Genomic DNA, 16,486 nt, shown 5'->3' with positions numbered 1-16,486 from the left:
CACGCGCAGGCCCAGCGACCATGCGCAGGCCTGTGGGGACCACGCGCAGGCCTGTGGGGATCACGCGCAGGCCTGTGGGGACCACGCGCAGGCCCGGTGGCCATGCGCAAGCCCGGAGGCCACACGCCAGCCCCCAGAGAGGCAGCGGAACGCGAAGCAGAGCCCCGGCCGCGCAGGGCCCAGGCGGGGGCCGTGCAGGGCCCGCCGCCACCTCCGCGCGGGGCGCCTGGGGTATAGGATTTTGACAAATCAGCATTTGTGAATGGTGTCTGTAGCATTAGAGATGATTGTAAAGAGCTGTAAAATGAAGATAAGGTACCATGTAAGGACAGTCATTTGTTATGCTGATATTCCAGAAAATTCTTACTTTTCATCAGGGAATATAGACCAATACATATGATCAGTAGTTACAAATGCAACATGGGACCAGTGGTTGGCATAATGGTTACATCACTGGATTCCCACGTAGTAGATCACGGTTCAGGTCTTGAACCTGGCGGCTTAAAACACACTGGACACATGTGTGCGTGTGCCCAAAATCTGAAGAGGAGAATGGAAGAGACAGGATTGCAGTGTGGCCATCTACCCCTGGGGTGGGGGGTGATTTCTTGCTTTCTATCTCTGTCTTTCTGGCGAGTGTACACACCCTATAGCAAAAAATTCTTAAAAAAAAAAGTGTTACTTGTACTCTAAAAACTAAGTTTCCATTAGGCTTTTAGAGAATACACAAGTATTGGAATAACTTTGAAATCAACATGATAAGCCTGCAAAGTTTCCTAAGAGATGCCGTCTCTGCACAGGCAATATGAAGGATGCCAAAGTGAGCTGAGCTGGGGTAGAGCATACTGCTGAGACTTTGTGCTCCTAGGTTGAGACCACACAAGAGACCTGGGTTTGATTCTAGTCTAACCTAAAGGCCAAGCATGGGGTGCACTTATAATTCCAGCTGCTTGAGAGGCTGAGGCAGGAGGATCACAAGCTCAAGGATGGTTTGTGTCACGTGGGAAGACCCATTCTGTAAGAAACGCACTCATCCATCTGATGCCAAAGAATGAACACAGACACACGAGGTACGGTGAAGAGGGACTTTAATGGTGGTCTTGCAAGATCAGGTGTCTGATAGGTAGACACACCCGGAATGGTTACAACACGCAATTTATTCCCTAGTATGCAAGTCCCTCCCCCAATTCCTCATTGACTGAGTACTATGGGGTATAGTCTTCCTGGACATTGTCTAAATTTTATTATTTCCTTATTGGGTGTTTATTGTCTCCTTCCCTCTCTTCCTAATGGAAAAGCATAGGCTCGGGACAAACCTGTAGAAAAGGCCCATCAAATATCCTGAGGAGGGGGACCAGCAGTTAGCGTAATGGCTATGTCACTGGACTCCCACATAGTCGACCGCGGTTCGAGTCCTGGACCCGGTGGCCTAAACTCACGCTGGGTGCATGTGCGTGCGTGCCCAAGATCCCGAGAGAATAAAGGAGGAGAAGAGATTGCGGCATGGCCATTCCCCCTGGGGGGTGATTTCTCCCTTCCTGTCTCTATGTCTCTCTCTGTCTTTCTGGTGAGTGCATGTGCCCTATAGCAAAAAAAAAAAAAATCCTGAGGAGGGAGAAGAAACAGGAAGTAAAAAAGAGCAAAGAGCTGGTGACCAGCCATCATCTTGAGAAGTCATTTCTCAAGGGTGATCTGTTTATTTTGGGTTTTGTTTGTCCAGGAACTTTCCGGGAATGTGTGCTTTCTGGGCTTGTCACATCTGCGAGCTGGTTAAGCAACTTTTGTTAAGCTATTCTTGAAAATGAATCAGACTATTTTCTTACACAGTCTAAAAAAAAAAAATCACATCCGGAAATGGTGGTATGTGCCTGTCATTGCAGCTGGAAGGCTGAGGCAGAGCATGGTGAGACCCTGTCTTTGGAAAAACCCTGTCTTAAAAAAAATTCTTTTTCCTTTTTAATGCCAGAGTCAACTTAGTGCTCAACTCCATATAAAATTTTCCATGGGTGAACTTCGTATGAATTAGTTCCATCTTATTTGAGAACTCCTTTCTTCTCATTATTCTCTATTGTTCTGAGAGTTGGTTATCCAGGAGTTTTTATGTTTTATCTTTGTGGAACTTCTGTCCTCCACTACCTCAAACACATGACTCCTGAAATATTTATTTCAAAGCCTAGTAATATTTGACAGAAGTCTCGTATGAAAAAATAAACAGATAGGCATGAGAAACTAGAGAAAATCATAGAAGTGGAAGCAATAGGCAAGCCAGCATAAGAACTTTAGTGGTAAAAAGAATACTTCTCTTAAGAATATTAAACCTTAAAGAAGTACGATTTAATGGTCAGCTAAAAACACTAGAGAAAGGTAGAAAAGAGGCAAGGATGATGATAGGATTAAAATAAAATACTTCTGGAGACCTTGCTGTGAAACTAATGTCTAAAACTTAAGTAAAACAGACAAACCCTCAAGTTGTTTTAGTTTCTCATGATTTTAGATCCTTTGCCTCCAACTCAGACCTGCAGCTGTAAGCCTGCTTGTGAGATCCAGTGTCAAACCTGTTATCCCCAAGTGTTAGCACCTGGAAGTCAACAATGCCAAAGCGAGGACTCTGAAAGGTGGCTCCCATCCCTGTTCTGGCTGGGACACATCATGTATGACAGTCATACATACCAGTTTCGTGGCCAAACTCTCGGGGAACCAGCAGTTACCTCTGCTCTAACACACATCCTAGGAACCCGTGGCCCATGGCTCCAGGGAGCAGGGGCACCAGTAGGACTGGATCTTCTGCCTGGAAGCTTCCTGGAACCAGTTACAGAGTCACATTGCATCCCAGGAGCTTCTCCCATATGCCCTCCCAGTCCCCTCAGCTTACCTACCTGTAACTGCACTATTTGGGTTGTCTTTTGCTAATTGCGTTTAAACTACCAGCAAGGACTAATTCAGTATGCTTGTGGCTACCCAAAATATCATTGACAGTGATAGCCATAAAATATTGTTACATAATCCTTATTGTTTGTCTTTCTTTGGTTAAAAAGGTCAAAAAGTCACTGTCCATGAAAAGAAAAACCTTAAAAAAAATATGAGGTCTTTATCTCATTGTTGCCAAGTGCAGCTTTTGTCAAAAGTTGAAGAGTGAGAAAATGAACAACTTTTCATTAGCCACTAATGGGAAAAAATGGCTTACATTCCCAACACTCCACAAGACTGATGTGAATTCAGGAAAACCAGCCAGATAGCCCCCTGTCTGTCCTGCTGCTTAGTAAATGGGGAAGATAAACGCATCACAGCTAATTCTGGCCCTCTGTTAATGCAATTAGCTGTAGTGCAGTCTGGTCCACCCTGCCCTTCCACAACACACAGCTGCTTGGCATGCTAATTGAATTGTCAACAGTAAACACAGGAAAGGAGGCACTTTAAGCTACCATTTCAGGCCACAAAACCTTCTCTTAAAGGCTGCCTGCTGTTTCTCCCAAGTAGGCATGAAAAGCAATTAAGAAAAATCTTGTGTAACTGTAGCCTGCTAAATCAAGGCTGAGCAGTATGCGGGAGCTAACAAAAGACGCACAAAACGCTTGCAAATCTTCTCAGGACCAAACTGTGTGCAATGGTGCTTGTAAGAATGTGTGGCCCAATTAATGGAAAAACATTTAACCAAAGTTAAATTGCCCCGTTGCCTTTTGCCCTATAAACTGGTGTCTAGCCTCAAGCGTTAGAACCCAAGCTGAATGCTTATTTTACCAAGGCGGAAACACAATGAACCAGATATGAACCAGTCTAATAACTTGACCAGTCCTGGCCCAACTATGACTGCTAAGAATTTACGCTGAATGAATACATACCTCTATTTTATTTTTAATTGTGATGATGAAAAGGGTACTAAACTCCCATATGATGGCACAAAAGGCATGTTGCCAATATAGCAGCTCCATTTGACACGAGTGGGAAGAAAGGACTGCAAGTGTTTAGGCTGAGTTAAATAAATACAATAAAATAGAAAATAAAATACTGGCTGTATTTTCTGGCAATCAGTTTTGCCATGGTAACATAATCTTAAGTTACCAGTTTTCCAAATTGTTCATTCTCCTGTTATTAATAGCTTAAAATCTTGACATGTATTTTGCCATTTCAAACTTATTTATCAACTTTTCTAAGCTCCAAAAGACCTAGGTTTTAGGTGTTATTGAAAATAATTCATGGGATAATATACCTCTGAGACTTTTTATACCTAGAGCTGATTCCTGGTGGTAGAGTGTGTTTAACAATGATGTCCGTGTTAATCCAGGAAAGGTCACAAAAAATGGCTCATAAAAACTGGAAGCATATTTAGAGTTGCCAGTCTCTTAAAAGTGAGATTTTGAACATAAGGAAAATAAAAGCTTGAAGGCAGCTAAAAATATCTTAAAATGTTTAGCTTGAAACATTGCTGCCATGAAAGCAGATATTTAAATCTACATTTTAAAATTGAAAATAATTTATAGTCATTCTTCCATAGTTAAAAGAGTGAATTTTAAAATGTTAATTTATCAAAAATGTAAAGGCAATATTACAGAAGGCTAGCGTTTGTGGGAAGTGTCAACGCAGACAAGTACATACACATGATAATATGACTATTTTACTAGAAGGGGAACTATGTTCATCTAGGTGCTTTCGATTTATCCCTAATTATGTTTTTAGGGTACAATACTACACTACATTAATACATTAATTTTTAAAGGATTATTTGTGTTATTTCAAGTGTCGACCTTAAGTACCTTACTGTAGACAACAGCATTCTTTGTTCTATCAAGTGAAAGGCAGCTGTAATAAGATTGGGTTCTTTGCTTTTGTGTCTCTATTTTTAGTAAGCCAAGGATATATCTTAGAAAATGCTTCTTCTCCTCCCCATATTTTTTTTCTCTTTTTCTTATAGGTCCTAAAGAAACCTAATCATCTGTAGGAAAATTGAAGTGTAACTCATACAATATGTTGATTTGGATTATGCTGGTAGAATGGATTTAACATTTTATTCTAACACCAAAAATACTGCAACTACATATTAAAATTCCCCCAGAATGGATAAACATGAATAAAACTACATTCCTACTACCCCCCCCCCCACCACCCACACTCATAGAACACTTCTGTGTTTAATCAGTCGGATCAGGTAAAATATGATGACTATCAGTAAGAGGCTGTAAACCTAAGTGGTAGGAAAAGTTTTTATTTCTTTTTTACCCTTCTCGTTTTTTATTTCATTCTTGCTTATAAAATCCTGTGGCAAGAATTATTGGTATTTCAAACATGTTCTTTAAAGTTATTGTCCTTGCTTATCAATTTGAAACAGCTGTAAAATTTAGGGGCACAAATGAGTTTCCAAACATTGCTGAGTAGAAATGCTTATGATATGTCCTACATGTTCTGTTTTGTTGTTGTTGTTGTTGTTGTTTTCATTTTTGGAACAAAGCTTGTTGGGCTCCTGGAGTCTTCTTGAGACACAGTGAAGGCTAAATAATTCCTGTGAGTGCTTTTGAAAATATTCATACACACAACGAAAGGTTAGAAAAGGAGAGAAAACCAGCCGGCATAAGATATTGGCCCTAAATGTTTGCTCTCAATTAAAGCCCTGTTCAAGGTTAGGCTGGATTTCTTCCAGCTGTGGTGTTCCATGTAAAATAAAACATTGCCAGCTGTGGTCAATTATTTGATTTCCCCGTGAAACTCTAGAAACATGTAATCACTGTTAATATGGTAAAAATTGATCAAGTGTGACATGCTATGTAATTCACTGATTGCAATGGCCTTTCACGTACCAGTTCTGAGAGGAGTCTCTGTTGATTAGTTTCTAGATCTCAGAGGCTAAAGGATTAGGTTAACCTCCCTACTTTAAATTCCGCTTTATATCACACGACAGAGGACTGGTTAAGAGACATGTGACAGACTATCAACTATTAACTGTTTTTGTGAAATGTTTAATCATTTAAAAAAATATGACAGAATTTAATGCAGGAATCGGAACTGTATATATTTAACAATGATTACATACAAAAATCTGGAGTTAAAAAATGCTGGAACATCAAAACAACTTCTTTTTTTCCCTGATTCTCACTTCTATTAAACCACATGCTTGATTCAAAAAATATATCTAGCAATCTGCATATGATTTGGGAAAGATGCAGAGGGAAACATGTACTAAATGCATAAAAAATTGTAAAGAACCAAAAGAAAAAAGACAAAAACCAAAAAGTAGATGGATCTGAGAGCCCAGGCATTCACTTTGACAACTTCAGTCAGTAAATTATTCCCATAGTACATGTGGTTCAGGAAAACACTCTTGGGGATCTAAATACTCTTGCTATGGAGGGGAGCAATAAAAACAAGGCCATATAGGAACATTGTGGTCAAGAGGGTGAACTCAGGAGCTAGTCATAAATCCAGCATTATTTCTCTCACGTCTCAGCCTTTTCATCTTTAAAGAAGGAGTAATAAGATTACCCACTTAGCAGGACTACTAGACAATCAATGGAGGTGATCCACAGAAAACACTGAGCACACTGCCTGGCTGTTGGTAAAAAAAACAAAAAACAAAAAACAAACAAACAAAAAACTCAATTAGGGTTGCTTATTTTGACAAATTTCAAAATGTCTGCCCTGGGACCAGCAGATGATATTATGGTTATGTCACTGGACTCCCACATAGTTGACCATAGTTTGAGTCTCAGACTGGGCAACTTAAAACAGGCACGTGTGCATGTGCATGTGTGCCCAAAATCCCAGGAGAAGAATGGAGAAGGTAGTGCACACACCCCATTGCAAAAATCTCTCTTACAAAAAAAGTCTACACTGGGAACCAGCAGTTAGCGTAATGGCTATGTCGCTGGATTCCCACGTAGTCGACCGCGGTTCGTGTCCCGGACCCGGTGGCTTAAAACTCACGCCGGGCGCGTGTGCGTGCGTGCGTGCCCAAGATCCCGAGAGGAGAATGGAGGAGAAGGGATTGCGGCGTGACCATCCCCCCTGGGGGGTGATTTCTCGCTTTCTGTCTCTATGTCTCTCTCTGTCTGTCTGGTGAACGCACGCGCCCTACAGTGAAAATCTCTCTCTCAAAAAAAAAAAGAAAAGTCTACACTTACTATTTTTCAAATTGTCAACTACACTTTTTAGGATTTACACACACACACACACACACACACACATTTGTTTATTTCTTTCATAAGAGAGAAGGAGAAAGACAAACATCCTTAGCAGGGTCTCAAGTCACCATCCACACCCTCCCCCTGCCTCCCTTCCCACCCGAGCCTTCCCAGTCGGCTCATGGTTGTTCATGGCCAACGTGTCCATTGCGGAACCAAACCCATAATTTTCCATATGGCTCCATCTTCACTGGAGTAGCTTATTACCACGACACCTCGAAGCAAGCACTGTAGATTTCATTTTATTATATAACATATAATCAGCATTTGAAAGATCTTTTTATGGCACAAAATGTTTTTATTTCTTTGCAATAAAGATTGCACAGTATTATCTTTTACTACCTTTCAAGTCCAGCAATTCTGGCCTTTCTTAAATTGACTTGCTTACACACATCTTTCAAGGTGAATTCAAGCATTTCCTCCTCTGTATTCTCCTTTTGCAGTTAAATTCTACCAAAATTGATGTAATAATTTTGCTTTATTGACTATCCATTTAATTTTGAAGCATTAAAAAGTCTAGTTTTAACTTCGATTCAGCATATCTGACTAATCCACAGACTAACAGACAATGGGAAAGGCCTACATCTGAAGTTCATGTTCTAGGGATATTACCCTTAGCTCTTCATAGTTGTAAGTTTATTAGTGGTAATGACTCAAAAGGAGAGCATGAGAGCACTAAATCTTTTATTTTACTGTGTACATTTGGTTCATTTGAAAAAAAGAAAGGTAAAGTACATTGTTTAATAGAGACCCTTTTAAATATTCAACTAAATATCTCAACTCTCAATGTACTTTATTTTCTTTTTTCAAAGTTTCTTTATTTCTTCTTAGAGAGAGAGAGAACCTCCCCAGCCCCTCAAAGAGTCTTCATATCACAATCCACACCCAGCCTCAACCAGCCTGTATCTGATGCAAGAATTTGACAAGTATAAGGACAGCTCAAGATGCAAACCTGGGACCTTCCCATATGGCCTCAGCTTGCAGCTCGCCTTAAACTCTCAATCTATCAGGACTGTGTTTTCATTTCCCCAGGATGTTTACTACAGTGCAAAAGTTCAATCCCAGGGGACTCACCACATGAGTCTCATAGGCTAAGAATCACCCCTGTGAGTGTGAGGTCTGCAGGTGGGGGCAAATTTGGCCCAGAATGCAGAGCTGCTGGTGGTGCCTGACCGTGCATCTGATGCAGAGTTGAATGCAGTAGAGAACAGGAGGGCAGTAGTGGGACCAGCAGTTGGCGTAATGGCTATGTTGCTGGACTCCCACGTAGTCAACCACGGTTTGAGTCCTGGACCTGGTGGCTGAGGCTCCCACTGGGCACATGTACGTGCATGCCCAAGATCCCGGGAGGAGAATGGAGGAGAAGGGGTTGCGGCATGGTCATCCCCCCTGGGGGGTGATTTCCTTGCTTTCTGTCTCTCTGTCTGGCAAGCACACACACCCTCTAGCAAAACAAACAAACAAAACCTCTCCAAAAGAATAGAGAGCAGTAGTCAGGGGTGGTGGGAAAAAGGAGGAGGTGGCCAATCACTTATAAATGGCACTGAAGCAGGATCTGAAGGCTAAATTTTAGGAGGGTGAGAGAGTGTTGTGCTTTCATGGACCTCTTCTTTATGAAGCAAAGTGTGTGAAAGTTGCCATAAACGATAAGTGATTAAAATATTTTATACATTACAGTGGTTGGAATAAAAATTGGGATGAATGGGTTCCAGAGAGCAGAGTACTCAAGTACATGGACACCAATCTGCAGAAACAGCAAGAATTAAAAAATAAAACAATCAGGAGCATATGCAGAGGGGAAGATGAGAGGGGCTGCTCCAGGAAGGAAGACATCTGGTGGGCAACAGGAAAATGTTGAAGTGAAAACAAAAAAGAACAAACAGAAAACAAACAGGAATGGAGACGGTGGCAGCAGCAGTGAGACACCTCAGCCTCCTCGGAAGAAAAGGGTCTGGGCAGATCCTACTGTTGAAAATGAGGAAACATTCATGAACAGAGTTGAAGTTAAAGATTCCTGAATAGCTAAGCCCTTGGCTTGGTGATGATGGGGACTTAATTACCAGGCAAAAGCAGCTCTTTAATCTTCCTGCTAAGAAAAATGTGGATGCCATCCTGGAAGATTATGCAGATTAAAAGATATCTTGAGGAAACACCAATAATAAGGAGTATGCTGTCAATGAAGTTGTGGCAGGTATTAAAAACATACTTCAGCGTCATGTTGGGCACTCCGCTACTCTGTAAGTTTGAGACCGCAGTATGCTGAGATCCTCGCAGATCACCCTGATGGGCCATGTCCCTGGTGTATGGAGCGTCTCATCTACTGAGATTATTTGTACGGATTGGTGTGATGTTGGCCTGTACACTTCTTCATGAGCAGAGCCTTGCTTTATTACTGAACTATCTTCACGATTTCCTGAAGTACGTGGCTAAGAATTCTGCAGCTTTGTTAATTGCCAGCTATTATGAAGTGGCTTGCCCCAATACCATCGGAAAGCTGTCTGAGAGGCGCACTCACCTATATTTGGACCTCTGTAAACATATTTTTGTTCTTAGTCCTCTTGTACAAAAGATGTACTTTGAAGATCTTAGTGTACAACAGAATTGAGATTTGTTTTCTGTTTGATTTTAAACAGAGGAAATGAAAGAGGGTTTGGCTCAAAAAGAAGAATCACCCCAGTGAACCCCATTATGTCCAAGCCCAAGATGCGGCATTCCAGCAGATACCTACGAAGTTGAAGAGGTGCTTTCTTAGAATTTGTGGGTCCCTTGGTTGTGTTCAAAGGTGGCTTAGGCCAAGTGTAGTTGGTTGTACTAAGTCTACGGAAGGTCCTTGCTGTAACTATGGTGATTCTTTTGCGGGAGGGTTTACAATCTCCACCTGGGTGCTCAGTCAAGAAAGCTCATCGCGAAGGTTTCCCTCTCTGGGTCAGGTCACGGATTGGGATCTGCCATTGCCCTGACCCAGAAGTTCTTTCTTTGGTTATCTGGATAGATTCTCTTCCACTGCAGTTATATTTTAATTTCAGGGGCTTTGCCGTTTCCTGACTTTGGGACTTTAGTCAAGTCCTCTTGGGTAATCTAACAGGTGTCAGTCACTTAGAAGCTCAGAAGGGGTTAAGATGTTCTCATGCAAATTGGTCTACTTCCTCCAAGCTATTTTTAGAATCCACACATCAATAGTTTGTGGAGCAAGTTCAAGTCCCACCTCTTTGAGAAATCTACCCCATGTCTAATAAAACGGACAATGTGGTAACATCTTTGTTTTAGGAAACACAGCAGTGTGTGTCTGACTTAGGCCAGTCCTCGAATCGCCTCTGTAGTATTTTCTTCCACTTTTGTTTTTTTATGAGTTTTGTAGATAACTTCAAAGACAAGATTTAAAATTTTATGAAATCCTCAGCAGGTTGTTTCTGTCCTGAGTATCCATTCGCTCAACTGCTTAGAATGCTGTGAGCAGAAGAACAGATGCACATTGGCTTGGAGGCTAACCAGAATACCTCTCTACCTCTTCCTTTTATGCTCACTTGCCATAGTGCGGGCACAAAATGGATCTTAAAAGCATTTTATTGTTGCTGGGCATAGAGACAAGCTGGCACTCAGGTTCTTTATAAATACCATATGCCTTTTGGTGGTTTTCCCTGAACTTGCAGCTTGGCAATTATTCCTGGGTAATCAGATAACACTCTGGATTTGGGCTAATTTTATTGTTAGGAGAAAATCAATATAATTCATGCAAACAGAATAAAAACACTGAAACTTGAATCCATTGGTCAACCCTTAATTTTCTTAAAAGAAGAAAGTTATACTACTTAAACTACAAGCCATATGATTATTTAAATTGAAAGAAAAATCTCTAAATCAAATCAGCTGGTGGTAAATGAAGGGCGATTAAACCACAAAAGATGATTTGTGTGATTGTGTATGTCATTTTATCTAAACATAAACTTCACTGGTGAACCCCCAAAGCAAGGTCTCATTTCTATTTGGAAAATTGCTGCTGTTTTTTTCCATTGTCTATTTTAGTTCTTGTGAAAAGAAAGTGGAAACATGGTCTGATGAGGTGGTGGTAATGCTTAAATCCACACCCGGCCTCTAACTTTTCTTCCCACAGGATTCGGTCTACAAAGTCTGTAACACTTGCTGCTATTAATAAAAGCTGAATAAAATGATGCCTTTGTCTGAAGACATAGCAGAATTGTAGTCCTGTTCCAAAGGACTGGGGGTGGAGAGGAGGGTGTGAGAAGGCGCGCTTGCTAAATTCGTTAAGGGGGACGGCACCCAGCCAGCCATCAATGAACCACAAGTACTGTCGCCAGTCTAGGTGTCCATGATGCTTGGAATAGTTCTACTGACTTTCAGCATTTCTACCACACTTGCCACTCGGAAATTCTAAAGACCATTAATGTATCTTAATGAAGCAATTTTTTTAAAAATTGAGCAAGTCGTCTTCCTCTACACTTATGTTAGTGACGACCTTAGAATCAAAGCTACAAGCATATCTGAACATTTCAGACAAACCAGGAAAACCATCACCAAACCTTTCACAATAGGAAAAGTATTTTCTCACTTAGTTCTTAATTAAAGACAGTGCCATGTTTTATCACTCTGGCTGATTACTAATCACCTAGAAACTCTGGCCCGATCACAGTTCAGTAGAAACTGTATGTCTGGGGGAGGTCCTAATAATCTCTTAAGTACCTTCCAGGTGACTCTGCTGCAGGACTAGGGTTGAATGAGAACCTTATGGCAATGGTTACCCTACCCTCAAATGTTAGTTATCTTGTATCAGAATCACCTCAGAGGCTTGTGCAAACAGATTGCTGGGTCCCTTCCCAGAGATGCTTCCTCAGTAGGTCTGGTGAAGCCGAGAATTTCCATTTGAAACTCCCAGCGCTGGTCGATGCTGCCTGGAGACACCCTTTGAGAACCACTGCTGTGCGTGAACCCTGCGTTACTTGGCATCGCTTAAGGTACTTTCACTCCTAGAAGCGTTGTTATTTATGGTGGGGAAGGGGTACAGACACACCTGAAGAAGCAGGAGGTGGAAGAAAGGGACTTTCAGGAAAAAAGCTAAGGTGTGAATGGTATGAAGATTGAAGAGAGGAAGTTTTGAATTTTAAAAGTACAAGGTGGACAGCATTGGGCCAGTGAAAGTTAAGGAGAATCCGTTTATAATGGGTGTAAAATAATTCCAAGGAAATTTGGAGAACTGTTCTTAGAGTGCCTGTGTCTCCCTCAGTGTGACAAAAAATATAAGGAAAGGACAGATTTTGGTTGTGTCACTTGCCGTTAGTGCTCCACCTCTGGAATGAACATTTATTGTGGTTTTACAAGCCTTGTCATTCTCCTCTCTGGGAGAATAACAACCTAATCCTAAAAAAACCCACTTATTAATAATGAGCTTTTTTTTTGAGAGTTTTTTGCTATAGGGCATGTGCGCTTGCCAGGAAGAGAGAGAGAGGCAGAGAGACAGAGAGAGAAAAATCACCCCCGGGGGGGATGGCCATGCTGCAATCCCTTCTCCTCCATTCTCCTCTCGGGATCCTGGGCACACACACACATGCACATGGTGTGAGTTTAAGCCACTGGGTCCATTACTCAAACCGTGGTCGACTGCATGAGAGTCCAGCGACATAGCCATTGTGCCAGCTGCTGGTCTCAATAACGAGGTTTTAAAGATCCAAAAGACTGAATTCTTAGAGCTTGAGAGAAAAAGATTTACTTGAGTTTAGGAGCAACTGTGTTTAGAGCTACCGTATGTTGGAGAGTGAGAGATGGAAAAATATATCCAATGGCTCACGTCTCTCATAGGTCAAAAGAAATCTTGGGGTTGGAGAGCCCCTGCACTTCAATATGGGGCTGAGAGGCAGGATGGGAGTGAAGAGAAGCCCAGGAGGGTCCCAGGAGGCACAGGCAAACAGCCCTACATGGAGCTGTCACCACCACTCCGTGCTGACACAGGGCACAGCTAGGGCAGAGAGGCAGAAAGGTGTGTGATTTAGTCAGAGGGGAGGAGGGGGGAATGGATGCAAGAAGTGGTGGGCAGTATCCCTGCAGAGCTCTTAATTGCTCACATGATGAGGGTCTACCTATTAAAAATCTAAATAGTCACCCAGTCTTACATAAGCCATTTGTTTCTAAGTGGTCTCTAGATAAACCTTTTAGTAGTTCTGCAAATTCACTAAATAAGCCAAAGCAAGTTTCTCCTTTCTTCCTAGTGCTCCTCACTATAGGAGATCTTAGTAAGCAGTGAAAAAAGACCTCAAAGCAAAATGGGAACAGGAGTTCTGGTTTTCAGTGAACTTGACAGCTGTCTTCTGAGTTAGTGAAGGCAGGTATGACTGAAAGAGAAAAGGGAACGCAAATTTCTCTTAGAAGAATCAAATAGAACTCATCATGGTTGCACCATTTTTTAGCCATGTAATATTTGCTAACTCTTTAAAAGGGCATCCCAAAAATAAGAGAAAAGGAACTAGCCTAGGAATCAGAAAATCCGAGGTCTAGTTATACTTTTATAGATAATTAGCATCAAGTAGTCCAGCCATTTTGACTTCCTGAGTTGCAATGTTCACTTACAAAATAATTTCCTTTAAGGTCAGACCTGACAAATACCCTGTGAAATGGAGATATGAAGAATCTGATATTAGATCGTAATTATGAACCTAGTTTTTGAAGCATAGAACCACCTGTCTTCAACTAAGATTCAAATTAGGTCAAATTCAGATTTGTTTCTTTGGGTTTAGGGGTGAGAATTTGGCAAAATACTGCAATAGAGTTAATAAAAACATTTTTTTCTTTGGTTTGTTTTTATAAGTGGGGAAAAATGTGCATTTTTTTGAAGGCCATAAACCAAAATAGATAAGATTTAGACTGGAATCTTTTAAATAACAAACAGTAGATCATATTCTTTGTTTTTCCATTTACCTCTCTTGGTTCTGATATTAACAAAGCAGAAAAACTTTTTTCTTTTTTAAATGAGGTCCAACCAATCATGTGAAAATTATGCATACTAGTTTTTTATTCTTTGTCCTATTTCTACTTCACCTTTAGAGATAAATGGTTTATGGCAAAGTAGAAAGTTGTTTTTTTTTTTAAATTGAAAATTCTGATGAAATACTCACAAATTATAGCCCGTGATAACTGGGCTGTTAAGGATGCAGTCAAGAATATAAAAGCAGACATAAATATTAGCTATTTCACATTATTACATTATTAAGCCAATTAATTAAAAAAGAATACTATTATGAAGTAACTTAAAATCACCCTATAAAGATCATTTGTGGCTTATCAATAACATTGAATTTTTAAAAAATAATTATTTAAATTTATTTATTTATTTTAATTTATCCAGAGAGAGACAGAGTAAGAGAGAGGGAGAGGGAGAGGGAAAGTGAGAAAGCAAGTTGCCATGTCTGGGACTCGAACCACGATCAGTCATGTGGGAGTCCAGTGCCCTTAACCACCATGCCACCTGCCAGTCCCAGTCCTATTGAATTTTTGTTGAATTATTAATGTAAAATTCATTCTTCCACAAGTTCTTGATTCCATCTTCTACTCTTTCATAGAGCTTTCTCTTTGTCTATTTTTCAGCCTTGAAACTCTATTAGGTTACTTTTACCTCTGTATATAAAAACTCTGAAAATGTTGTCTCCTTGACAACAGTCAGATCCTTATCTATCTACTGCTACATCTTTCCTTGTGTTTCTTTCTGTTTTCTTATTTCCCTATTTCTTTCTCCTTTTAACTCCTCTTGTAAAAAGAAGTTTATTTCTTCCAGGTGAGACAGAGAAAGAAAAAGATAGGTATCTCCAACAGTCTTCATGCAGTGATCCACTGCTAGCCTCAGCCAGCCCAGATAGCAGGTGCATGCATGCCCACTATGCACAGGAAGGCCCTGGGATTCAAACCTGGGACCTTCCCAGTTACACAGGAAAGCCCGGATACATTATCACTTGCTGCCACCTGGTTTCTCTTCCTTTCCCCCCCTCATTTTTCTTTTCCTCTTTGCTTCCTCCCTGTTCTTCCCCGAGCCTCTTCTTTTCATTTATTGGTCAAGCACTTTTGGGAAAAGGGGTGTTTACTGCATGTCCAGCATTGTATCGAGTTCTGGCAAACATGACTATACTAGAAAGATCAGGCTCCACCCTGGCAGGGCTTATTATCTGGTGACAAATACAGAGTTTGGACAGATAAGCAGTATACTCTCAGTTCATACTCTACTTCCAGTTCATTGCACTTAGGCCTGAAGCCCTTGCCAGGTTATTCGTGTCCTCTCAGCTCCAAAAACGAAGAATGCTTCTAAGTTTTTTTTACACTTTTAAGTTCTTATTAGAGGTTATCACTTCTGGAAATTTTTTTCTCCTGAGTTTGTATCTTCATTCGTCTCTCGTTTCCTTTTTCCATTTTATCCCACAGGGTTTTGGTTCATTTCCCTCTATCAATAAAATGGGTGGCATTTTATAAAATTCTACCTTCAGTCCTTTAATATTTTTTTCTTTTATGACCTGAAGCAAAGCTACCTGTTTTCATGTGCTCAGTTACTACCTCTGCACTGATGACTACAGGTCCAATCATATCTCCCTGGGGACCAGTTCCATCAATTCAGCTACCTGGTTGATATTCGGTATAAAACTCAACAGGCCCTAAACTGAAATTGATTTATGCAAAACTGGTTCTTCCTTGTGTGTCTTTCTTGTCCTATTTTCAAGATATGTAATTACCATAAATGTAATCGCCTAAATTAAGCTATTGCAAATAAGAGCAGTAAGATTTTCAACAACTGGTTTTTTAAGGTAAGATTGAAATTGAGATTTAAATGCTAAGAAAGATCCAATCACATAAATATCTGGGACAGAATATTCTAGGCAAAGGGAACAGAAAGTAAAGCCCCAGAAGGGGAGAATGGTTTCTTCAAGATGCGATTCTCCCATGAAACAGTGATACAGAAAGAAAGGCACAGGAACTCCCAAGAAGTCTTGCCACAATCCACCCCAGTTTCAGCTGGCCTAGATTATAGACAGGCTTATGTGCCTGACAGGTCCTAGGGTGTGAACCAGTTTTGCTACCATTGTGCCACCACTTGACCCTGGAAAGTAATTTTGAGGAGCTCACACAACAGTAAGACCAATGTGGCAGAAGGGAAGTGGGCAAGAGAGAGAAAGAGGTGTACCAGATGGATTTGACAAATTAGTGGGGACTATATCACCAATATTGTCTCAACTGTGGAGAAGGCTTGATTTTTATTCTAAACAAAAGGGGATAGCACTGAGGGGTTTTTCAGCTAGAAAATGGCATTTCCTTTCTAAAGCTCATTCCTG

At 40.9% G+C, this 16,486-nt stretch overlaps 1 pseudogene; it reads left to right on the top strand.

Moving 5' to 3' along the window:
* The first annotated feature begins 8,706 nt into the window (after positions 1-8,706).
* Positions 8,707-9,671, top strand: LOC102489426 (mortality factor 4-like protein 1 pseudogene; annotated as a pseudogene).
* Positions 9,672-16,486: the final 6,815 nt, after the last annotated feature.

Source organism: Tupaia chinensis, unplaced genomic scaffold (genome assembly GCF_000334495.1).
Source record: "Tupaia chinensis unplaced genomic scaffold, TupChi_1.0 Scaffold000111_1, whole genome shotgun sequence".
Taxonomy (NCBI): domain Eukaryota; kingdom Metazoa; phylum Chordata; class Mammalia; order Scandentia; family Tupaiidae; genus Tupaia; species Tupaia belangeri.
The sequence above is the reverse complement of the archived record's forward strand: the minus strand, read 5'-3'. Positions and strand labels throughout refer to the sequence as shown.